At 46.2% G+C, this 23,862-nt stretch overlaps 1 protein-coding gene, 1 long non-coding RNA gene and 1 pseudogene across 2 annotated transcripts in view; 1 reads left to right on the top strand and 2 right to left on the bottom strand.

Moving 5' to 3' along the window:
• The window catches only part of RAB3B (RAB3B, member RAS oncogene family), an 83,310-nt gene extending 72,054 nt beyond the window's left edge, over positions 1–11,256 (bottom strand). The window contains exon 1 of the mRNA XM_032297026.1: positions 11,038–11,256. The gene's annotated coding sequence lies outside the window, so the exon portion shown is untranslated. The remainder of the gene's footprint in view (positions 1–11,037) is intronic.
• Positions 11,257–13,579: 2,323 nt separating this feature from the next.
• Positions 13,580–15,583, top strand: LOC116564055 (annotated as a pseudogene).
• A 2,484-nt stretch (positions 15,584–18,067) lies between these two features.
• Positions 18,068–23,564, bottom strand: LOC116564054. Its single transcript, XR_004274701.1, has 2 exons — positions 23,413–23,564; positions 18,068–18,287 (listed from the first exon to the last, which is right to left on the bottom strand). It is a non-coding gene; the product is annotated as an uncharacterized LOC116564054 (long non-coding RNA).
• Between the last annotated feature and the right edge of the window lie 298 nt (positions 23,565–23,862).

Here is a 23,862-nt window from a genome sequence, read left to right as displayed (position 1 = left end):
CAATTCTCCTGCCTCAGCCTCCTGAGTAGCTGGGATTACAGGCACACGCCACCATGCCCAGCTAAATTTTTGTATTTTTAGTAGAGATGGGGTTTCACCATGTTGACCAGGATGGTCTTGATCTCTTGACCTCATGATCCACCCGCCTCAGCCTCCCAAAGTGCTGGGATTACAGGCTTGAGCCACCGCGCCCGGCCCACATTATGCTTTTTCTACATTAAAACAAAGAAAGCAACCACTTCACACCATCCTCCACTCTGCTGCCAGTCATCTTTCTTTGTTTACAAGAAAAAATTTCTTCTATGAATGTATTCATTATAAAAAATTTGAAAATTATATTATACAAAAGTATAAAAAAGAGAATTTAAAATTAACTGACATCCTGCCCACTCAGAAACTATGAATGTTAACATTTTAGTGTATTTTCTCCAATATTTTTTCATACAAAAGAGTGCCACCTAAGGCCAGGTGCAGTGGCTGACACCTGTAGTCCCAGCACTTTGGGAGGCCAAAGTGGGAGGATGGCTTGAGGCCAGGAGTTCAAGACCAGCCTGGGCAACACAGGGAGACCACCCTTTCTACAAAAAGTAAAAAATTAGCCAGGTGTGGTGGCACACATCTATAATCCCAGCTGTTTAGGAGGCTGAAGCAGGAGGATTATTTGAGCCCAGAAATTTGAAGCTGCAGTGAGCCATGATTGTGCCACTGCACCCCAGCTTGTGCAACAGAGCAAGACTGTCTCTACCAAAAAAAAAGTACCATCTATTTTAATATATTTTATTTGTTAATTTAAAAGATAATACATACTTATGGAAAATAATTCAAGTATATACTATTTGCCAGTATTACTTTGCATTATTATTATTATACATACATATATATGTATAATATATATATATATATATATATATATATTTTTTTTTTTGAGATAGGGTCTCACTCTGTCACCCAGGTTGGAGTGCAGTGGCGCTATCTCGGCTCACTGCAGTCTTGACTTCCCGGGCTCAAGTGATTCTCCTGCTTCATCCTCCCAAGTAGCTGGGACTAAAGGCATGTGCCATCATGCCCAGCTAATTTTTGTATTTTTTGTAGAGATGGGGTTTCACCATGTTGTCCAGGCTGGTCTCAAACCAGGATCAAGTGATCTGCCCTTGTTGGCCTCCCAAAGTGCTAGGATTATAGGTGAGAGCCACCATACCCAGCTGCATTATTTTCTTAATCCCTAGCATAAAATACAAGTAATATGAAACCTAAAGGTTTACACTGAAAAGTAAGTCTTGCTTCCATCTCTGATTCCTAATCTAGTTCCCCTCCCCAGAAACATACATGTTATCAATTCATATATCCTTCGGAGATAGCCTTTGCATTTATAAGCAAAGAGATCTATTTATAATTTTTATTTATGTATAAATAACACACCATGAATTCTAGCCTATACCTTCTATGCATATTGTAATAGCTGACATCATATGCACAGAAGATATAGACTAGAATATATGGTATGTAACCATTTAGCAAAAGCACTTAAATTTTAAAAGCACAATCATGTGCTGTATAACAATGTTTCAGTCAGTGATGGACCACATGTACAACTGTGGTCCCATAAGATTATAATGAAGCTGAAAAACTCCTATTGCCTAGTGACATAGTAGCCATGGTAACGTTGTAGCACAACAATTGCTCACTTGTTTGTGTTGATGCTGGTGTAAACAAACCTATTACACTGCCAGTTGTATCAAAGTATAACACATATGATTATGTGTAACACATATTTGATATTGATAATATGACTATGTTACTGGTTTCTGCATTTACTTACTATACTTTTTATTGTTATTTTAGAGTGTATTTTTTCTACTTAATTTTTTTTTTAATTAACAGTAAAACAGCCTCAGGCAGGTCCTTCACAAGGTATTTCAGAGGAAGATATTGCCGTAAGAGATGACAGCTCCAAGCCTATTATTGCCCCTTAGGACCTTCCAGTGGGACAAGATGTGGAAATGGAAGGCAGTGATATTGATGCTCCTTGATCCTGTGTAGCCCTAGGCTCATGTGTGTATTTGTGTCTTTCTTTTCAATAAAAAAATTGTAAACATAAATTTTAAAAACAAGGAAGAAAATAAAGAAAAGGCCAGGCTCAGTGGCTTATGCTGAGCGTAATCCCAACACTTTGGGAGGCCACGGCGGGAGGATCACTCCAGCCAAGGAATTCAAGGATGCAGTGAACCATGATTGCACCACTGCATTTCAACCCAGCTGACACGGTGAGCCTTCATCTTAAAAAAGGCCATACAATGTATTTGTGCTTTAAGCTAAGTGTTATTTTTATAAAAGAGTCTATGGCTGGGCATGGTGGCTCAGGCCTGTAATCCTAGACTTTGGGAGGCCAAGGCAGGTGGATCACTTGAGGTCAGGAGTTCAAGACCAGCCTGGCCAACATAGTGAAACCCCATCTCTACTAAAAATACAAAAATTAGCCAGGCATGGTGGCACGCGCATGTAATCCCTGTTACTCAGGAGGCTGATGCACAAGAATTGTTTGAACCCAGGAGGCAGAGGTTGCAGTGAGCAGAGATCGTGCCACTACACTCCAGCCTGAGTGACAGAGTAAGACTCAATCTCAAAAAAAAAAAAAAAAAAAAAAATTAATTAAAAAAAAAAAGCCTAAAAGGTTTTTAATTTTTTTTAAGTTTATAAAGTTTAAAAGTTATAGTAAGCCAAAGTTAATTTATTATTGAAGAAAAATATTTTTAAATAAATTTAGTGTAGCCTAAGTGTACAATGTTTATAAAGCCTCCTGTAGTGCACGGTAATGTCCTAGGCTTTCACATTCACTCACCACTAACTTACTGACTCCCCCAGAGCAACTTACAGCCCTGCAAGCTCCATTCATGGTAAGTGTCCTACAGAGGTGTACCATTTTTCATCTCTTATCCCATACTATGGCTGGGTGTGGTGGCTCACACCTATAATCCCAGCACTTTGGGAGGTTGAGGCAGGTGGATCACTTGAGGTCAGGAGTTCGAGACCAGCCTGGCCAACATGATGAAACTCCACCTCTACTAAAAATACAAAAAATTGGCCAGGCGTGGTAGCAGGTGCCTGCAATCCCAGCTACTTGTGAGGCTGAGGTTGAGGTGAGTAGAGACTGCACCACTGAACTCCAGCTTGGGTGATAGATCCAGACTCAATCTCAAAAACAAAAAACATATTTTTACTGTACCTTTTCTATGTTTAGATGTGTTTAGATACACAAATACTTGCCACTGTGTTACAATTGCCTGCTATATTCAATATAGTCACACGCAGCACAGGTTTGTAGCCTAGGAGCAATAGGCTATCTACTCCATATAGATTATGTGTATAGAAAGCTATGTCAAATACCATATAGGTTGTGTAAGTATACTCTATGATGTTCATACAACTATGAAATTGCCTAACGACAGATTCTCAGAACATAGCTTTGTAATTGGCAATGCATGACTACTAAATTCCAAAAGCACTACAAAAGTATGAGATTTTGAGGCCAGGCACAATAGCCTAGGCCTGTAATCCCAGCACTTTGGGAGTCTGAGGCAGACAGATCATTTGAGGTCAGGAGTTCGAGACCAGCCTGGTCAACATGGTGAAACCCCATCTCTACTAAAAATACAAAAATTAGCTGGGCATGGTGGCGCACGCCTATAATGCCAGCTATTCAGGAGGCTGAAGCACAAGAATTGCTTGAACCTGGAAGGCAGAGGCTGCAGTGTCAAGATCATGCTACTGCATTCCAGCCTGGGTGACAGAGCAAGACACTGTCTCAGCCAGGCACGGTGGCTCATGCCTGTAATCCCAGCACTTTGGGAGGCTGAGGCAGGTGGATCACAAGGTCAGGAGTTCGAGACCAGCCTGGCCAAAATGTTGAAACCCCGTCTCTACTAAAAATATAAAAATTAGCTGGGTATGGTGGCACACACCTATAACCCCAGCTACTCAGGAGGCTGAGGCAGGAGAATCACTTGAACCTGGGAGGCGGAGGTTGCAGTGAGCCAATATCGCGCCATTGCACTCCAGCCTGGGTGACAGAGTAAGACTCTGTCTCAAAAGAAAAAAAAAAGACACTGTCTCAAAATAAAAAGAAAAAAAAAGAAGTATGAGACTTTAAAAACTCTTAAAAAATATCATTTCAGTTGACTACATTATATTCCATCCTATATACATGTGTCATAAGATCAATTCTTTTTTTTTTTTTTGAGAAGGAGTCTTGCTCTGTCCCCCCAGACTACAATGCAATGGCGAAATCTTGGCTCACTGCAACCTCCGCCTCCAGAGGTCAAGAGATTCTCCTGCCTCAGCCTCCCAAGTAGCTGGAACTACAGGTGCCCACTACCATGCCCAGCTAATTTTTGTATTTTTAGTAGAGATGGGGCTTTTCCATGTTGGCCCAGCCAGATGAATTCTTTAATGTTTTCATTCTCTTTAAGAAGTTCTTTTTACGTTGTTTTTCTACTCTTAATTGTTATAAATTAAACTGCAGTGAACATTTCTTTACATAAATTTTTCATTTTCCTAATTATTTCCTTGAGAGAGATTTCTTGAAGTGGAATTGCTGGTCAAAGAGTCACTTTACTAAAACATAGATTTGATCTTTACCACAATTCCATATCCTTTATCATATTTTATCCTCGAAATAAACCTGGGAAATAAAGTTGGAAAGACAGGGATTTTTTTTTTTTTTTTTTTTTTTTTTTTGAGACAGAGTTTCACTCTTGTTACCCAGGCTGGAGTGCAATGGCACGATCTCGGCTCACCGCAACCTCCGCCTCCCGGGTTCAGGCAATTCTCCTGCCTCAGCCTCCTGAGTTGCTGGGATTACAGGCACGCACCACCATGCCCAGCTAATTTTTTGTATTTTTAGTAGAGACAGGGTTTCACCATGTTAATCGGGATGGTCTCGATCTCTTGACCTCGTGATCCACCCGCCTCGGCCTCCCACAGTGCTGGGATTACAGGCTTGAGCCACCGCGCCCGGCCGACAGGGATTATTATTTCCATTTGATCAAGAAGGAAATGGAAGGTGAGAAATTAAAACAATTTGCCCAAATCTCACAGCTAACAGCTGAGACTAGACTTAGTACCCTTCAGTGTTATGAAAAAGTTTAAAATCAATGCTCTACCCCTCAGATGAATTCTTAGATAAGTCATATTGCCTATCTAAGCCACAACACTTTTATCTTAAAATAGAGAAAATATCACCTACTTCACAGAGCTTGGTACAAATAGAATGAGTAGCATATATATATGTAAACAATTTGGCACAGTTTCTTGACCCATGGAGGTACTGAATATATATTATTTCACTGGCCCCTTTAATTCACTCCTGCAGGCAAATCTTGTTTAACTGCCCTTTCCCTGATCATGGTTCCATTACATGGGTCTGTTTTACAATTAACTGTTTGCTTTCCCTTCTGGATTCAAGGGGGCTTTATCCATCCTTATATCTCGTCAACACTAGACCTATAGCAGGGTGTTATGTCTTTCAAGAAACGCATATAGAGCATTTTTCATGTGCCAGATTATCAGTGTAAATGTCAGATTATTGGTCCTCATTTTTCTGATGTAGCCCAGCTTCACACTCTTAAACTGCTAGAACTAGAAGGGACTTTGGAGTAGCAGCTTTATTGTAACAAAAAGCCTGGCTACTGGGCCCACCTTTCCCAGTAACTCAATTTGTAAACTTGGCCAAGTTACTTAAATTCTATGCCTCAGTGTCCTCATCTAACAATAATACCTACTTTAAGGTGCTGTGAATTTTAAATAAGAGAATGTATATGTTTCATACACTGTGCTGAGAAAAATACATGTATCCTTGTGTAGAATCAGCAAGAAATTTGCCTGCCTTTACTAGCTATGACTCCCACAGATATGAGACTGGGGAGTAATGACAAGAGTTAAAAATTGTTTCATAACTTCAAGGGTTTTTTTCAAGTAAGGGAAAAAAGAAAAAATTGTTTCAGTCCCTGATCTACCTCCGTTTATCTTATAGGTTTGAAAAAAAAAAAAAAAAAATTGAGGCTCTGCAAAGAGAATTGATTTGTCCAAACTCAGCAAGTCAGATTAAGGGTAATGAATGGAACTTCTGTTACCTAATGGCTTCCAGGTTTGACTGGGATTAAGGAAAATGAAAATCATAACAATTTTAGGGTGAATAAAGAAGCATCCTGGCTGGGCATGGTGGCTCACACCTATAATACCAGTACTTTGGGAGGCCAAAGTGGGAAGATCACTTGAGGCCAGGAGTTCAAGACCAGCCTGGGAAACATAGTGAGACCCCATTTCTACAAAAAAAAAAAAATTTTTTTTAATTAGCCAAATGTGGTAGTGTGCACCTGTAGTCCTCGGTACTCTGGAGGCTGAGACAAGAAAATCACTTGAGTCCAGAGGTTCGAGGTTACAGGGAGCTATGAATACACCACTGTACCCTAGCCTACGTGACAGAATGAGACCCTGTCTCTAAAAATTTAAATTAAGGCCGGGCGCGGTGGCTCAAGCCTGTAATCCCAGCACTTTGGGAGGCCGAGGCGGGTGGATCACGAGGTCAAGAGATCGAGACCATCCTGGTCAACATGGTGAAACCCCGTCTCTACTAAAAATACAAAAAATTAGCTGGGCATGGTGGTGCGTGCCTGTAATCCCAGCTACTCAGGAGGCTGAGGCAGGAGAATTGCCTGAACCCAGGAGGCGGAGGTTGCGGTGAGCCGAGATCGCGCCATTGCACTCCAGCCTGGGTAACATGAGTGAAACTCCGTCTCAAAAAAAAAAAAAAAAAATTTAAATTAAAAAAAGAAGCATCCCCAACATCCTGAGTGTCTTGCTACCATATTGTACTTGCCATACCATACTGTCAACATCTGCTTATCCACACACAGCATGGCTTTCCCAGTAGGTGGTGTGAGAACCAGAAGAGGCAGAGAGCTGAGTTCAGTTGGAAGTCTCATTCAATTGGAAGGCTCATTCAGATGGAAGCCTCCAAGGGGATCATGTTAGGAGGGTGTGGCCAGGAGCTACTCAGACATCTGGAAGACAGGCAGAAAGCATCTCAGCAGGCAGCTGCTTGAGACAGATCTAAGCAGACAGGTCACTTGCACAGTGGCGCGTGCAGAATCGCATTTGTAAGATAAGCATCAATCAAATCTTTCCTCTATTTTGTGACAGTCATATAAAATGATAGAGCTGTCTCCATGGCAAGCAATACAGATGAAGGCCCAGGGACCATCTGGGAAGTCATCCCTGTCCCAGGCTGGGGGAAAGAAAGAAATGGCTCCTCAAAGTGTGGCTGTTAAAAACAAATAACCCTTTCAGTCTGATAGGCAGCAAAAGTAAGCACTTAAGGAAGAAGCCAACTTCAGCCAGGAAACATGGGGGAGGAGGAGGAGAGAGCCCTAAAATCCAGAGAGAAGAGATCAGCTCAATAAATGGAGTGAAGAAATAAATGAAAGAACTTCCCTTTTGCCCTTGTATTGGAAAGAACACGAGACTGAGTCCAAGAGACCTGGCATTTGAAAGACAAGCCCTGGCTCTTTCAGTGGTTCTGTAAACTTACGCAAATCACACTCTGAGCCTCAGTTTCCTCATCTGTAGGAGTTCATAAAATAGCTTCCTGGCAAAACTGTTGCAAGAATTAAAACCAGTATATGGGAAGGTGCTTTATAAACCCCTTATTTTTTGTTTTGTTGTTTTTTTTTTTTGTCTCGGTGCTTACTGGTTTCTTCTAGCAAGTCATCCTGAGTAGTGGAACTAGTTTGGGGTTCCAAATCAAACAAACTAGATTCAGTTACCAGCTCTATCATTCATTACCTATGAGACCTTGGCAAGAAATTTTACATGATTAAGAAAGTTTCCTCATTCATAAAACAAGCATTGTTGGGAAAATTATAGGTAATGTGGGCAATACATCTAGAATAGTACAGTAATTTATTGGTATAGGCAAGGGATTGGTTCCAGGACTCCCACATATACAGAAATCCACGTCTACTCAAGAACCACAGTTGGCCCAGTGGAACCCACCTAGACTAAAAGTTGGCCCTCTGAATATACAGACTTCACCTCCCTTCGCTACTGTATTTTCTTTTCTTTTTCTTCTTTTTTAAGAGATGGATGTCACTCTGTCTCCCAAGATGGAGTACAGTGGCCTGATCATAACTCATTGTAGATTCAAATTCCTGGGCTCAAGCAATTATTCTACCTCAGCCTCCCAAGTAGCTGGGATTACAGGTTCGAGCCACTGTGCTTGACCCAGCAAGGTATTTTTTTCTTAATTTTTTTTTTTTTTTTTTTTTTAGAGATGGGGGTCTTGCTATGTTGCCCAGGCTGGAGTGCAGTGGCTATTCACAGGCGCAATCCCACTACTGATCAGCATTGGAATTTTGACCTGCTCCATTTCTGATCTGGGCTGGTTCACCCCTCCTTAGGCAACCTGGTGGTCCCCCGCTCCTGGGAGGTCACCACATTGATGCCGAACTTAGTGTGGACACCTGATCGGCATAGCACACTACAGCCCAGAATTCAGTGGGCTCAAGTGATCCTCCCACCTCAGCCTCCCAAATAGCTGGGACTACAGGCATGTGCCAACATGCCCGGCCACCATGGTATTTTTTAATCAGTGTTTGGTTGAAAAAAAATTGGGAAGATCAAGTTCACAAACGTTCTGCAGGAAGAAAAAAATAAAATAAGAAAAAAATTGGGATATAAGTGGACCTGCACAGTTCAAACCCATGCTGTTCAAAGGTCAACTGTATATGCAATAGAGCAGGAGCTCAATAAATGTAATTCTCTGTCTTCCTACTTGGAGCATTTCAGCAAGGATAAGGAGAAAGTTGGGCAAATGTGGACCTCACCTTCCTACCTAAAGCCATACTCTACTTTTCTAATTCAATCTGTCTTAAGACCATTCCCCACTGCTGACCCATCACCACCTTCACTGTTTTCCCAGGTCTCTTAGAGCTACAGAAACAGTATCATAATAGCTACCATTTATTGAGCACCTACTAAATGTCAAGCATTCTACATGGTGCTTTCAATGCATTCCATCTTGCACACAACAGATGCTTGATATTCATTTCCTTCCTCCTCCAGATTTGAATGAGATAGCCGTGGGTGTGTCCACTGACAGAACGGGGGCACACCTGCAGAATAACATCAATGGGCTCTCTCTTTGTACAGTGTTTTACCGTTTACAAAGTTCTTTTCACCCACATTATCCTATTTGATTCTCACAACAACTCTTGGGAGTGGATGAAGAAATTGAGGCAGGAACACCACCATAGCTCAATTATTCATTAAATCAACATTCACCAAGCACCTACTATGCACCAGACCCTGTGCTATACTTTGGGGAGATGGAGAGAAACCCTAAGGACTTCAAGCTTAGAGGGGAAACCCATTTAAAGATTTTCTATAGGTTACTGATGCCTCCCTTCATGTCATAATCTTTAAGAAACTGAAGGTTTATTTCTTGGGCTGGAGATGCTTTTAGATTTTTGCCTTTTCCCATACGGTTTCCTCTGATAGGAACACACTTTCCTCCACTACTAGCTAAATCCTTCATGACCAGGAAGCCTTCCCAGACCCACCCACCTCTCCCACAATGCCTCTTCTCTGGCTCCCACAGCATCAGGGTTTTCCACTTCTATAGATAGGGCCTTTTATGGCTTCCATTGTCTTCCTCTGTTTATAGGAACAGAACAGGTGGGCACCCACCTGTGCCCCCGCCCACACACACACACACCCTCTCCTTTTACTGTCTCCCACCCCTTTCCCTCTGGATTCCAGGAAGCTGAGGGAAGAGGGCCCATTTTTCTCCCACCCCCTCCACGTCTCTCTCAGCTTCCAGAGGCTGCTGCCCTGCCCTCCCCAAAGTTCCTTCCATGCTTGGACTCCAGAACAGAGTTGGCCTGTGGATGAGTTTTTCTGTCCAAAATTCTTTTCTTCTCTGTGATCCCGGGTGCCAATGTAACAAGGTCCAGTGCCTGTGTCCCCTTGTCAGACTCCTAAGTGGCCAAGACACCGCTAGTGCCTGGGCTCCACTCAAGCCTCCATTATCTTTCCACCCTTACACCACAACCCACACCTGGCCTCTTCCCTAGCCTGACCCAGTGCCCCTCCACCCTGAACTCTTCAAGTTCTCTCACGATTCCTCCACTTGCAGTCACCAGACCCTACTCTAGTCCAGTCTCCTCCCCAGTCCTGACCAGAAAATAGGCCCCTGTGTCCATTTCCAAAGCCACTGTCCTCTTTCTCCACCGGCTCACCGCCCCCTTCCTCTGCAGCCGGGTAGACCCAGCCTGGCCTCTCACTCTTTTATTCTCCCAAGCCCCACCCCTCGCCCTCCATTTACGGTTACCCCGTCGTCGGACCCCTGGGCTCCAGCTCCGACCCCAGCTATCTATACCCACATCCCCCATAAATGACCCTCTACCGACCAGACACTCCCCAGCTGCCCAGCGCCCCTTCTATTCGGCACCTCAGTTCCCACCAGCTCCAAACGACCCCCGCAGAGCCAGTCCCCTCCCCTCAGCTCCTCACCTCCACGCCTCCCCAACACCCCACCACTCCCCCCCCGCTCTAGCTCCCCTCAATCCTCTCCCTTCATCGCCCCCTTTGCTGCCCCTCGGCTGCTCGGTACCCCCTTTCCGCACAGCCCCTCTACGCCCTCCTCGCAGCTCCCACGCCTCCGTTTCCCCCCGCGATCCCTCACTGCCCTCCAGTGGCTCCTCATCTTTCCCCTCAGCCCCAGCGCGGTCTTTCTCGCTCCCCTCCCGCCCTTGGAGCTTCTCCAGCTGCCCCCACGGTCCGGGAGACCCCCTCGGCTCTCCCTCCCGAGGCGAGCCTCCACCTCAGCCGCCGCGGAGCCCCTCCCTCGCGCCTCCCCCAGCTCCCCTCCGCTGCCCCGCGCTCCTTCTCAGCGCCCGCTCTCGGTGCCCGGTGCCCAGCGCCCAGCGCCGATAATCGGTCCCTTTCCCTCCGCGGGCTGGCTGCCGGGGCCGCGCCCCTTACCGCGGACTCCGAGTGCGGGACGACGGGTTCGCCCTCGGACGGTCGGCCGGACGGCAGGATCTGACGGCCGGGAGGGCGCGGGGGGGACCTGGGCAGGGCGCCGCGGGGGGCTGCGGGCAGGTCGGGTCCAGTCCGCACAGTGGCGCCTGAGGGCTGAGGCTGGGGCTCCAGAGCTGCTCGGCTCCGGCCGCATCCAGGCCCCGCCTAGGGGCGGAGTCTGCGTTGGCCCCGCCCTGGCCCTCAACTCCTAGCAGGTGTAAGGAATCCGAGGTGACTCAGGACCCCCAGATCCCTCATATCTAGCTGATTATACTGATTTATCTTAATTGTCATGCCTCGTTCCATTGACTGAACTTACTAGGGTGATCAGAGAGCTTTGATTATAATGTAGCTGATGATGGGTAGCAGTTTTGCCATTTCCACACTGCTTTCTGGTCCGTTCTATCATTCTACCTTCACAAAAGCCCAGGGAGGGAGGCTGACTACAAGCGGAAACGAAGCCAGAAACCTGGACGCTGTCTTCTACCGTATCTGTGCTTCCTTCACACCCCACATCCCACCACCTTAACATATCCCTGCCCTTCCGTGTCTCCATTGCCCTTATTCTAACTCCAGCATCATCACTTCTTGCTTGTACTAATACAACAGCTTCCTAATTCCTGCCTTCAATCTCTAATTCATCCTATAAAACCAGGAGGTGGGTTAGCATGGCTATTTCCACCCTTGCACAAAAATTCTTTCTCCTGGGCTCTCCAGTCATACCACCCACCACCCCTCCTCATTACTGACACCCAGTTGCTACTTACACATTAAAGATTACAGCCCCTGGCTCATGGTCATTCTCACTAGCCTCTGTCCTGCCATCCTCCTGGTGCTTCAATAGCTATGGGATTTCCTGGGCCCATTCATTCTGAGTGAGATACCAAAACCATTTTTATACAAACCCAAGCAACTCTTTCAAATGTCATCATGGCTCCGTGCAGTGGCTCATGCCTATAATCCCAGCACTTTGGGAGGCCGAGGCAGGCGAGGCAGGTGGATCACTAGATCAGGAGTTCATGACCAGGCTGACCAACATAGTGAAACCCCGTCTCTACTGAAAATACAAAAGAAAATAGCTGGGTGTGGTGGCATGTGCCTGTAATCCCAGCTACTCAGAAGGCTGAGGCAGGAGAATCACTTGCACCCAGGAGGTGGAGGTGGCAGTGAGCCAAGATCACGCCACTGCACTCCAGGCTGGGTGACAGAGTGAGACTCTGCCTCAAAATAAATAAATAAATAAAAATAAAAAATAAATAAAATGTCATCATGTTATCATCAACCTTGTTTTAAAAAACTCTCAGCTGGGTGCAGTGGCTCACACCTGTAATCTCAGCACTTTGGGAGGCCAAGGCAGGCAGATCGCTTGAGGTCAGGAGTTCGAGACCAACCTGGCCAACATGGTGAAACCCTGTCTCTACTAAAAATACAAAAGTTAGCCAGGCATGGTAGCGCATGCCTGTAGTCTCGGCTACTCAGGAGGCTGAGGCAGAATTGCTTGAACCCGGGAGGCAGAGGTTGCAGTGAGCTGAGATCACTGCACTCCAGCAGTGCACTCCAGCCTGGCCAACAGAGCAAGACTCTGTCTCAAAAAAAAGCAAACAAACAAAAACTCTCAACCATTTCCCATTACCAGGAGGCTATCAACAGGAGTGGGAAAATGTTCTTGCGTGGCCCTAGGAAGTCCCAGTTCTACCAGAGAAGGCAGATACAGGAGGCAGTTAACACCCACCCTCAAATCCTGACATGGACTTCCAGTCTTCCTGAGGTCACAGGCGCCAGCTGACAGCTTGATCTAGAATAATTATCTTTCCCCACAATTCTCCCCTATCTCAAATCTTAGAGGTCTGAGTCAAATACCAAAACCATTTTTCCCCCCAAGTTCCATTATGACCCGGTCTACAGTGTGCATCTCCAGCCTAGGAACCACCCAAACTGACAGCCCCTCTGCTTACGTGGCCTCTGCCTCATACACTTACTCTTCTGAGCTTCTTGCCCAGCCCTTTCGCTCACTTTCCCACTTCCCACCACACTGTCAGGCCTTTCCTCTGTGCCTTCTAGAATCCTTTTCTTTTGTCAACAAACTCTCCTATATCCCCTGCTTCTTCAGAGTACTCAGGTGACTTCTTTGCCTGAGCCTCCTCCAGGTACTGCCTCATTTGAAGCCCTCTTATTCCTCCACTCCCTGTATACTATAAAACCAGGATGTGGGGTTGGCATGGCCATTTTGACCCTTGTACAAAAATTCTTTCTCCTGTGCTCTTCAGCCATACCACCCTCCACCCCTCCTCATCACTGACCCCCAATTGCTCCTTATGCATTAAAGATTGAGCCCCTGCTCATGGTCATCCTCACTAGACCCTGTCCTGCCATCCTCCTAGTGACTTCAGTAGCTATGGGATTTCCTGGTCCCTCAGTTCTTGGCCTCCACATCACCTTGGCCACCAGCTCCCATGATCACTCTTGAGCTCTTAATCACCCACTGCTGGTACCCCTGTAACAGCAAAATCAAACATGCTGAGAATGAGAAGGAAGGAGAGAAAATGGCATCCATGGATTACAGAACCTATAGCCAAGCTGCAGCGCAGCAGGGCTACAGTGCTTACACCGCCCAGCCCACTCAAGGATATGCACAGACCACCCAGGCATATGGGCAACCAAGCTATGGAATCTATGGACAGCCCACTGATGTTAGCTATCCCCGGGCTCAGACCGCTGCAACTTACAGGCAGACCGCCTATGCAACTTCTTATGGACAGCCTCCCACTGGTTATACTACTCCAACTGCCCCCCAGGCATACAGCCAGCCTGTCCAGGGGTATGGCACTGGTGCTTATGATACCACCACTGCCACAGTCACCACCACTCAGGCCTCCTACACAGCTCAGTCTGCATATGGCACTCAGCCTGCTTATCCAGCCTATGGGCAGCAGCCAACAGCCACTGCACCTACAAGACTGCAGGATGGTAACAAGCCCACTGAGACTAGTCAACCTCAATCTAGCACAGGAGGTTACAACCAGCCCAGCCTAGGATATGGACAGAGTAACTACAGTTATCCCCAGGTACCTGGGAGCTACCCTATGTAGCCAGTCACCGCACCTCCATCCTACCCTCCTACCAGCTATTCCTCTACACAGCCGACTAGTTATGATCAAAGCAGTTACTCCCAGCAGAACACCTATGGGCAACCGAGCAGCTATGGACAGCAGAGTAGCTATGGTCAACAAAGCAGCTATGGGCAGCAGCCTCCCACTAGTTACCCACCCCAAACTGGATCCTACAGCCAGGGTCCAGGTCAATACAGCCAACAGAGCAGCAGCTATGGGCAGCAGAGTTCATTCCGACAGGACCACCCCAGTAGCATGGGTGTTTATGGGCAGGAGTCTGGAGGATTTTCCGGATCAGGAGAGAATAGGAGCATGAGTGGCCTGATAACCGGGACAGAGGGAGAGGGGGATTTGATCGTGGAGGCATAAGCAGAGGTGGGTGGGGAGGAGGACACGGTGGAATGGGCAGCGCTGGAGAGTGAGGTGGCTTCAATAAGCCTGGCAGACCCATGGACAAAGGACCAAATCTAGGCCCACCTGTAGATCCAGATGAAGATTCTGACAACAGTGCAATTTATGTACAAGGATTAAATGATAATGTGACTCTAGATTATCTGGCAGACTTCTTTAAGCAGTGTGGGGTTGTTAAGATGAACAAGAGAACTGGGCAACCCATGATCCACATCTACCCGGACAAGGAAACAGGAAAGCCCAAAGGCGATGCCACAGTGTCCTATGAAGACCCACCTACTGCCAAGGCTGCCGTGGAGTGGTTTGACAGTAAAGACTTTCAAGGGAGCAAACTTAAAGTCTCTCTTGCTCAGAAGAAGCCTCCAATTAACAGTATGCAGGGTGGTATGCCACCCTGTGAGGGCAGAGGGATGCCACCACCACTCCTTGGAGGTCCAGGAGGCCCAGGAGGTCCTGGGGGACCCATGGTTCGCATGGGAGACCGTGGAGGAGATAGAGGAGGCTTCCCTCCCAGAGGACCTCACGGTTCCCAAGGGAACCCCTCCGGAGGAGGAAACATCCAGCACTGAGCTGGAGACTGGCAGTGTCCCAATCCGGGTTGTGGAAACCAGAACTTCACCTGGAGAACAGAGTGTAACCACTGAAAGGCCCCAAAGCCTGAAGGCTTCCTCCCACCACCCTTCCTGCCCCTGGGTGGTGATCGTGGCAGAGGTGGCCCTGGTGGCATTTGGGGAGGAAGAGGTGGCCTCATGGATTGCAGTGGTCCCGGTGGAATGTTCAGAGGTGGCTGTGGTGGAGACAGAGGTGGCTTCCGTGGTGGCCGGGGCATGGACCAAGGTGGCTTTGGTGGAGGAAGATGAGGTGGCCCTGAGGGGCCCCCTGGACCTTTGATGGAACAGATGGGAGGAAGAAGAGGAGGACATGGAGGACCTGGAAAAATGGATAAAGGCTAGCACCGTCAGGAGCACAGAGATCGGCCCTATTAGATGCAGAGACCCTGCAGAGCTGCACTGACGACCAGATTTATTTTTTAAACCAGAAAATGTTTTAAATTTATAATTCCATATTTATAATGTTGGCCACAACATTATGATTATTCCTTGTCTGTACGTTAGTATTTTTCACCATTTATGAAGAAACATTAAAACGAGTTAAATGGAAAAAAAACAAACAAACATGCTATGCTGAACTCCTCCCTCACTCCCTTTCCCCCACAAGGCCCTAGTTTCCTCATTTCAAAATAGATGAGATGATAATGATTATTCTTTCTTCCCAGGAATAATGAGTTAGCGTATAGAGCCACCCTTTTAAAGTTGTGAGACAATATAAGAACAGATGGTATTGCTTTTATGTAGCCTCAGTTCTTCTGGTTGCTTTCTCCTTCTCCCTCCCCTGAAAGGCAGTGTAGTAAATTAGAAAGGGCACACACGGGCTAGGGGCCAGGCACAGCTGACCTGCAGTCCTTGCTTGCTGTGTGGTCTTATGCCAATTACCTCATTTCTCTCGCACGCACATCCCTTCCTCGTTTGTAGAAAGAGCAATAATGAGAGCTCCTTCTCAGAGTTGTTGGGAAGATCAAATGAGAACACAAGCTACTGGAGAGCACTTGATAGAGTCCTAGGCACAGGGTAAGCATTCAATAAATAGGAAACACTGTGGTTCTTGTAACAGAAAAAAAAATGCTATTTTTAACCACAACTGCCTTCCAGGAACGACAGATCCCAATGCACAGAAGGTCCTTTTGTCCTGCTTGGACCTCAGTTGATAAGTGTGAGCATGTAAGTTTGGGAAAAGAAGAAAAATCAAATTGCTGTTTATGTTTTAAAAAGGGGTGGACTAGGCGGGTGTGATGGCTCACACTGGCAATCCCAGCACTTTGGGATCACCTGAGGCCAAGAGTTCGAGATCAGCCTGGCCAACATCACCTGAGGGCAAGAGTTCAAGAACTCTGTCTCCACTAAAAATACAAAAATTAGCCAGGTGTGGTGGCGGGCACCTGTACTCCCACCTACTCAGGAGGCTGAGACAGGAGAATCACTTGAACCTGGGAGGCAGAGGTTGCAGTGAGCTGCGATTGTGCCACTGCACTCCAGCCTGGGCAACAGAGTGAGACTCCATCTCAAGAAAATAAGGGATGGGGGGTTGGAGGGGAGGAGAATTTGGAATTCACTTGACAAAATGGGAGGGCAAGTTAATAGACAGAGATGGGAGGAGAAAAGGAAAAACATGAGTAAGAAAATCAATACGGGGCCGGGTGCAGTGGCTCACGCCTGTAATCCCAGCACTTTGGGAGGCCAAGGCGGGTGGATCACGAGGTCAAGAGATCGAGACCATCCTGGTCAACATGGTGAAACCCCGTCTCTACTAAAAATACAAAAAATTAGCTGGGCATGGTGGCGCGTGTCTGTAGTCCCAGCTGCTCAGGAGGCTGAGGCAGGAGAATTGCCTGAACCCGGGAGGCGGAGGTTGCGGTGAGCCAAGATCGCGCCATTGCACTCCAGCCTGGGTCACAAGAGCGAAACTCCATCTCAAAAAAAAAAAAAAAATCAATATAAGGATAGATGCTACAAAGGTAAAGAGTAAGAAGAAACTCTCCCATGGTAGGTTGGCAAAAGAGTGTTTCAGCAGTGGAATGCCTAAACGATCCCATTTTAGTGATTTGTTACACACAGGACGTGGCCATCCTATGTGACTGTCAAGACTTCAGGAAAGGTTATTACACCTAGGAATCCTTTTTAAGAGAGGAGAATTGTGAGAGTGCATGAACAGGGAGTTGAGCAATGTGCTTTGTTAGGTCTCAATTGAAAAAGGAGACTGGAAGCAGTGGTAACTGTGACAGCACAAGCCCTTGTGGAACTTGCAAAAACTTGTGTAGGAGTTTGCACTTACATGAGTTGGGAAATGTGAATATTGAGGTTCAAGCCCATTGCGTTTGGATCTTAAAGAGGCAGGGAGGTGGCCAGACATGGCGGCTTACACCTGTAATCCCAGCACTTTAGGAGGCCAAGGTGGGTGGATCATCTGAGGTCAGGAGTTTGAGACCAGCCTGGCCAACACGGTGAAACGCTGTCTCTACTAAAAATACAAAAAAAATTATCCAGTGTGGTGGCGGGCACCTGTAATTCCAGCTACTTGGGAGGCTGAGACAGAAGAATCACTTGAACCTGGGAGGTGGAGGTTGCAGTGAGCCGAGATCACACCACTGTACTCCAGCCTGGGTGACAGAGTGAGACTCCATCTCAAAACAACAGAGAAATAAATAAATAAATAATAGAGTCCTACAGTGAAACTGCCTTTCGTAGTTGCCAGGGTAATCAGCCTTCTCCATCGTGTAGTTTTACATGAAGTATAAAACTGATGCCCTCTGGTTGTTGTTATTAGAGACAGGGTCTTGCTATATTACGCAGGCTGGTCTTGAACTCCTGGCCTCAAACAATCCCCCCACCTCAGCCTTCCAAGAAGCTAGGATCACAGGTGTGAGCTTTTATTGAATGAAAATCAGTGGCTCAGAAAATGTAGTGGCACAAGAGGATGTCATTTGGAATGTTCAAATTTTCACAAGGTGAATCTTTACCTTCGTGTTAGTCCCTCACGGCCAGCTTAGGAACTCAGATGTGTTGACAGGTCAGACATTTTCATCCAACTCCTTCAATAGACTGCTTCATGCAATGAGGTAGCTAAAGCATGTACCTGTAAAATAGGTCACAAATATAGGATTCAATGAGAGGAGGGGCGGAAGTTGGGGCAGGAAAGAGAGGCAGAGGCCAGATGGTCCAAGACATTGTTCATCATATTAGGGATTTGGGACTTTACCTTACAAACAAAAAGGTTTTAGGCAATGGAATAACATGGTTACATATGCTTGTAAGAAAGACAGCTCTGCCTGGCCAGGCGCAGTGCCTCACACCTGTAATCCCAGCACTTTGGGAGGCTGAAGCGGGCAGATCACAAGGTCAGGAGCTTGAGACCAGCCTAGCCAATATGGTGAACACTGTCTCTACTAAAAATGCAAAAATTAGCCAGGCGTGGTGGTGGGCACCTGCAGTCCCAGCTACTCGGGAGGCTGAGGCAGGAGAATCGCTTGAACCCAGGAGGCAGAGGTTGTTGCAGTGAGCCGAGATCGCGCCACTGCACTCCAGCCTTGATATAGAACAAGACTTCGACAAGAAAAAAAGAAAAGAAATAAAAGGAAGGAAGGAAGGGAGGGAGGGAGGGAGGGAGGGAGGGAGGGAAGGAACTCAATGTGTCTGACCCAAGGAACTCAGTGTGTCTGATACAGGACAGTAGAATATAAGATCCACTAATCTGAACTCCACAGAGGAAAGGCCATACTACTATCCAACACAAGGCCTCCTAACCCATTCTTAGAAGAGCTCAGGGATAAGCATATAAATATGAAATACTTATGTTTCATATTTATATACTTTATTTCTGGATAAATAAGTATATAAGTATTAACAAAGGGTTTCTCATATCTACCATCTCATTTAACTTTCACAATGAACCTGTGAAGTTGGGACTGATTTGTGCCATCTTAGATGTGAGCAAGTAGTAACTGGCCCATGGTTTCTTAGCTACTGAAAGTAAGGAAAGCCAGGACTCAAATGAGCCACAATAAGAGATTTGGTGAGGCGTGACTGTTTTCTCACAGTGGGACAGGTCAGCAGGGAGGAACCTGGGATGTTAGGCCTGGCCCCATGCTAGGTCCTGGGATGTAGACTTGAGAATTAAGCTGAGCTATCAAGGAAAAGTAGTAGTTAAATGCGTGGAGAAGTCACCTAGGCAGATGGGCCAGCAAGAACAAAAGCCCAAAGGTGTGAAATGATGTGAAGTCTTCAGAGAACTTGGAGCCTCTAGAAGCATAGGCATAATGGGCAGAGTAGCAGGCGATGAGTGAGGCAGGGGAGCTAAGTTGGAGTCAGAGGTCAGGCAAGGCCTGGGTGGCCATGCTAAGGACAATGGACTCCATGATCAGGGCAGTGCAGAGCTGATACTGGCCTTTATCCAAGGGGAAGACTTGGCAAAAGTTATGTTTTATATAGATCTTATGGCCTGGCACAGTGGCTCACGCCTGTAATCCCAGCACTTTGGGAGGCCAAGGCAGGCGGATCGTGAGGTCAGGAGTTTGAGACCAGTCTGGCCAACATGGTGAAATCCCGTCTCTGCTAAAAATACAAAAATTAGCTGGGCATGGTGGTGAGTGCTGTAATCCCAGCTCCTGGGGAGGCTGAGGCAGGAGAATCACTTAAAACTGGAAGATGGAGGTTATAGTGAGCTGACCCAGCCTGGGCAAAAGAGCAAAACTCCATCTCAAAAAAAAGATCTTATAGCCTGCACAATAGGGATTGGATTGCAGGTTCCAAGATACTGGAAGTAGAGAGATCAGAGAAAATGCTGGTGGAGTGACTTCAAAATAGCTAGGCTGGCAGAGTCCAGTGGTTCATGTCTGTGATCCTAGCACTTTGGGAGGCCAAGGTGAGCAGATTGCCTGACCTCAGGAGTTCAAGACCAGCCTGGACAACATGGTAAGACCCACCCCCCGTCTCTACTAAAAATGCAAAAAATTAGCCAAGCATGGTAGCATGAGCCTGTAGTCCCAGCTACTTGGGAGGCTAAGGCAAGAGAATCTGGGAGTATTGAACCTGAGAGGCAGAGGTTGCAGTGAGCCAGGATCGTGCACTCCAGCCTGAGCAACAGAGCAAGACTCTGCCTCCAAAAACAAAACAAAGCAAAATAACTAGACACAGTGGCATGCGCCTATAGTCGCACTGATTAGGACACAGAGGACAGAGGATTGCTTGAGCCCAGGAGTTTGAGACCAGCCTAGGTAACATAGCGAGACCCTATCTCAACAACAATAACAACAAAAGATGGCGGGAGACATTATAAGACCTGAGCTGGGAAATGCACTGGGACATGAAGGAAACAAGATTTGGTTACTGATATAGGATGTAGATGAGGCAAAAGAAAATTGAGGCAACCAGGAGAGCTTTCTTTTCTTTTTTTTTTTTTTTTTGAGTCAGAGTTTTGTTCTTGTTACCCAGGCTGGAGTGCAATGGCGCGATCTTGGCTCACCGCAACCTCCACCTCCTGGGTTCAAGCAATTCCCCTGCCTCAGCCTCCTGAGTAGCTGGGACTACAGACATGTGCCACCATGCCCAGCTAATTTTTGTATTTTTAGTAGAGACGCGGTTTCACCATGTTGACCAGGATGGTCTCGATCTCTTGACCTTGTGATCCACCCGCTTTGGCCTCCCAAAGTGCTAGGATTATAGGTGTGAGCCACCAAGCCCAGCCCAGGAGAGCTTTCTAACTTGGATGGTGTCATTCGCTGTGAGAAAGCGAACAAAAGAGACAGAGGGGCCAGAAGAAGGGGAATGGTGGTAAAAGCAGCAACTGCTCTGGAAATAATTATTCATACTTTATTTATTATATTTAAATTTAATCAAGCCCATTAGTGTCTCAGTCAGGTCTCTCCCACAAAGACCAGAAGCAGAATCTAGCACTGTCAGTCCCCAGTCTTTGCTTCCCTGACCCTCTAGGCCTCTTTTTTCCCCCAGTTCTTAAACAGAGAGAATACCCCATTCCATAACTTAACACATTGATGGATAGCATCCTGTTATCGGGGTATTAGTTCAAAACATAATTAAGGTTTCACTGAGGAGCCAGAGGAAACTCAAATCAGCATTCCTCCACCTAATGAACTTGAGGGCCCCCTCTATAGCCCTAACCTGCTCACTTCCAAGGATGGGGAGACCACCTTCTCTAGGGAAGATCACTTTGCCTTGGGATAACACTTATTGTTAGTAAAGTCCTCTGCTGAAATCTGCCTGTTTGTAGCTTCCACACTCTGGTCCTAGTTCTTCATCATTACATTATTCATTCATTCATTGCCCAAAGATGTGTTGATCACTTAGTATGTGCCAAGCATTGTTCTAAGCACAGAGTACACAAACATGAACTAAACAGGCAGAACCCCTGTTCACACAGACGTTAGGAATCCACAGAGAGGAGACAAACAGTACACAAAGTATCTATGATAATTTCAGATGGTGATACCTATATTTAAAGAAATATTCCAAAAAGATGATTATCTTAGGATGATTAAACAGGGACAGCCTTTCTAAGGAAGTGACATTTGAGTTGAGACCTGTTGGATAAGAAAGAATCAACCCATTTCAGAGATGATTTAGGAATTAAGATGCAGAGAGAACAGGTAGTTTTCCCAGGGCAAGACAATGCGTAACTAGCCAAGGTGGCAGGATCACTTGAGTTCACGAGTTCGAGACCAGCCAGAACAACAAGGCAAAACCTATCCCTACCAATAATACAAAAATTAGCCGGGCATGGTAGCGTGCACCTGTAGTCCCAGCTACTTGGGAGGCTGAGGCACGAGAATCACTTGAACCCAGGAGGCAGAGGTTGCAGTAAACCTAGATCGTGCCACTGCACTCCAGCCTGAGTGACAGAGAGAGAGAAAAATTTTGCTCACCCTAGGCACAAAGTTCTTCCTTGATCTCATAAGTTATCATCCACCACAGACCAGATCCCTTTCTGGACCACCTCTGTTAAACGAGGGAATTGAATTAAAATAAGTATAACCACCAGGGCTTGGGGGTTTCCACCTGTAATCCCAGCACTTTGGGAGGTCAAGGTGGGCAAATTGCTTGAGTCCAGGAGTTCAAGACCAGTCTGGACAACATGGCAAGACTGCTAAAAAGATCATTTCTACTAAAAATACAAAAAATTAGCCAGGCGTGGTGGCATATACCTGTGGTCCCAGCTACTCAGGAGGCTGAGGTGGGAGGATAACTTAAACCCAGGAGGTCAAGCCTGCAGTGAGCCTTGATTGTGCCACTTCACTGCAACCTGGGCAACAGAGCGAGACCCTATCTCAAATAAACAAATACATAAGTAAATTAATTAATATAATGTAATATATTTATGTTTTGGAATCAGGCAGTTCTGGGTTCAAATCTAACTTTCACCATTCACTAATTATGTGATTGAATTTCTCTAGACCATAGTTGCTTATCTGTAAAATGAGGATGAGGATTATTTCACTGGCTCTTTGAGAGAGTTAAATTAAAGGTAATAATGTATGTAAAATAGGTGGTGTATACCAGACAATTTAATAACATCGGCTACTTTCAGCATGATAACTAAGTACATTATGCTTGCCAGTGAGTTCTCCTTCAAATATGTGTCCAGAGAATGAAGAACAGTTACCAATGGCTTAGAATCTATAAAACAAGTCAGTGTAAGCTCAGTGCAGTAGCTCGTGGCTGTAATCCCTGCACTTTGGGAGGCCGAGGCAGGGAGATTGCTTGAGCCCAAGAGTTTGAGACCATTCTGGGCAAATGGCAAAACCCCATCTCTATAAAATACAAAAGTTAGCTGGATGTGGTGGTGCACACCTGTAGCCCAAGCTACTTAGAAGGCTGCAGTGGGAGGATCACCTGAGCCCAGGGAGATTGAGGAGTGATTGCACCATTGCACTCCAGCCTGGGCAACAGAGTAAGACACTCTGTTTCTCAAAAAAAAACACTCTTGTTTCTCAGAAGAAAAATAAAAACAAGACAGATGCCTTTCTAATTTTGGAAGACTGTCTGCTATTGGTCGGTCTTTCCTGGAGGGCTTGCTAAGCAAGGAAGGCTGTTAGGCGAGGCTGCGACCTTTGGCAAAGGTAAGTCTCATACTCCCTCTTGTGTCCAAAATTGGAACTGTACTCTCTCTGGACTAACCGGTAGCCATGGTGCTGAAATCAACCTGGGTATAGTGGCTGAATGGCAGGGAATTAAGGTTTGTTAAGCACCTGCTATGTTTTGGGACGCTTCTGAGGTATCTTCCATGTATTGTAGGCAGATAAGTTCATGTCTCATCAACCATTCAACAGAAGAGAAAACTGAAACTCGCAAGCTTAAATGACTTCTCCAGGTTTTCATGGATAATAAGATATAAAACAGACCTAAAGGGAAAAACTGGAAAAAATCAGTGATATTGATTGTACTATGGGATAAAATCCAACCTCCTTAGCAAATATGATTAGATTCTTTTATCTTCAACTGTATTTTCAACCACCTAACCCCCTTGGTCCTTGTGCTCTGGCCACACAGAACGACTTAGGGTTCTCAGAAATTGCTTTAAATCTCAGCATTTTTGGCCGGGCAGGGTGGCCCACACCTGTAACCCCAGCACTTTGGAAGGCCGAGGAGGGCAGATCGCCTGAGGTTGGGAGTTCGAGACTGGCCTAACCAACATGGGG

Source organism: Sapajus apella, unplaced genomic scaffold (assembly GCF_009761245.1).
Source record: "Sapajus apella isolate SASKATOON/1434 unplaced genomic scaffold, GSC_monkey_1.0 scaffold36, whole genome shotgun sequence".
In the NCBI taxonomy this organism is placed as follows: domain Eukaryota; kingdom Metazoa; phylum Chordata; class Mammalia; order Primates; family Cebidae; genus Sapajus; species Sapajus apella.
Note: the sequence above shows the minus strand (reverse complement) of the source record. Positions and strands in the feature narration are given on the sequence as shown.